The sequence below is a fragment of the Carassius auratus genome, unplaced genomic scaffold (genome assembly GCF_003368295.1).
Source record: "Carassius auratus strain Wakin unplaced genomic scaffold, ASM336829v1 scaf_tig00011104, whole genome shotgun sequence".
Lineage (NCBI taxonomy): Eukaryota > Metazoa > Chordata > Actinopteri > Cypriniformes > Cyprinidae > Carassius > Carassius auratus.
The window spans coordinates 52,501-54,555 of NW_020524170.1; the positions used below are offsets into that span (position 1 = coordinate 52,501).

The 2,055-nt window shown below is 34.8% G+C and overlaps 1 long non-coding RNA gene across 1 annotated transcript in view; it reads right to left on the bottom strand.

Moving 5' to 3' along the window:
• The window catches only part of LOC113072957 (uncharacterized), a 14,432-nt gene extending 13,952 nt beyond the window's left edge, over positions 1-480 (bottom strand). Inside the window, exon 1 of the long non-coding RNA XR_003280417.1 lies at positions 203-480. This is a non-coding gene — a long non-coding RNA (uncharacterized LOC113072957). The remainder of the gene's footprint in view (positions 1-202) is intronic.
• Positions 481-2,055: the final 1,575 nt, after the last annotated feature.

Here is a 2,055-nt window from a genome sequence, read left to right on the forward strand (position 1 = left end):
CACACTTTCACATTCACTTCTCAGAAATCAGTTAGACAAGTATTTGTCACAGCACAGTAAGAGAAAAGGAAAGCTCTCATTTAAGCTCAGATTTAACGATCTGTAGAGTCTCATCGCCCGGCTGACAGAAACTATGCTGCGACCGCGCTCTCTCTCTTTTGCCAGCCATTTACAGAAAGTTAAAAAAGCAGTATTTAAATACCTTCCAGAGATGTTTGGATTTTAGAAACCTCCTTGTGACTTCCTATGGCTGTTTAAAAAGTAATGAGACTGAATAAAAAGGCACTCAAGTTAATAGCCTTGAAAAATTGTGCAGGAGTCATTTATCAGCCCTTCCAGGAAGCTGCATGTGTTAGAAACGTTGGCGCAGCGAACAGCCTTTATTATAACGGTCATATGCCTTTGATAACTGTTGCCAGTGTGAACTTCATGCTACTAATCTTTCATGAAAAGGAAGTTATTTCCTTCTAACGTAACTCTTCACTCAGAGGACTGTATATAATAACAGGCAAATAACATCGGCATGAACCGTGACTATTAGTACTATTTAGCAATAAAATTTTATTTGTAAAAAAAAAATGATAATGAATGATAATATATATATATATATATATATATATATATATATATATATATATATATATATATATATATATATATATGTGTGTGTGTGTGTGTGTGTGTGTGTGTGTGTGTGTGTGTGTGCGTGTGTGTGTGCGTGTGTGTGTGTGTGTGAATGATTAACATTTAAGAGTTTATGTAATGTCAGTTTTTTTTTCACTTTAATGTATCCTTACTAAATTAAAGTATTCATTCATTCATTCCTTACTCCAAACTTAATTAGTTTTGTAGTCCAGAAAATAAATTTTTAAAAGCAAAAAATTTATGTATAGATGATTGAGTTAATCTTTAAAAATGCATGTATAATTAAAATATAATAATAATAATAATAATAATAATAATGATGATGATGATGATGATGATGATGATGAAGATGTTGATAATAATAATAATAATAATAATAATAATAATAATGTTGTTTAATGTTGTTTGAGATGAGCACATGGCATGCTCACCCAAAACAGACATGAGCTAAACATTTCTGAGAATAAAAATGTTATTCGTTGTAATTAATCCTCGATTACATAAGGGAAACCAAGCCAACATAAACATCACTAAACAGAGCTGTGCTTTTGAAGGTTACAGAAGACAGACACTTGAGCACACACCCACCACTCGCTCTGGGCTCCGTTCCTTTGCAGTGAATCATCAAGGCAGGTCTGGGTTTGGTTGGGTTGGGTTAGTTGGGGTTGTGTGTATCTGCGTGTGTGTGTGTGTGTGGGAGGGAGGGACGGAGCAGGGATATCCCTCCATGGCTGCATGCTTTTGAGTCATTAAAACCACTGCTGAAAGAAAGAACAGTGTGTCCTGTTTGCATTACCACAGGAAGTCCATTTCATGATGTAGCAATGTCTCACTATCACGCCACTCAAACAAATACGCATGCATGCAACTGCACATATATTTAAAAAATCATCAAAAAGTCACTCTGCTTACCACAATAAACTTTTTATTATTATTATTATTATTTTTTTTTTACCATTTACTGATTCACTGTACTCCAGAAACATACCTATACAATTTACTTCAGATTTCAGCTGTAATGGACACCAGTAAAACACAGACAACTTAATTCCCCAAATTATGATTACAGGGTAGAAATAGTGATTAATAAAGATTTTGGTTGTTTCCTTCCACAGTGCTGCACTATGTTATGACATATAATAAATTGAGCATCATTCTCCTCTCTTGTGGCCAAATTTTTGTCTAATGTACTGTACTTCACTTATCTGTCACTACCCTCATAAATCGTCTTTCCAGAGAACAGCATTCCCATTTATAACTGAAATATGCAATCTCTGCTGTGATGAGACAAGAGGGCATCCACAAAAGTTGCTTGGGCTCCCTGATTGATCTTAGAATTAACATACTATGTCGTTGTGTTAGGGGTTCAAACCTCAGTGAGGTTTGATTGACAGCTCAGAATCTGAACCC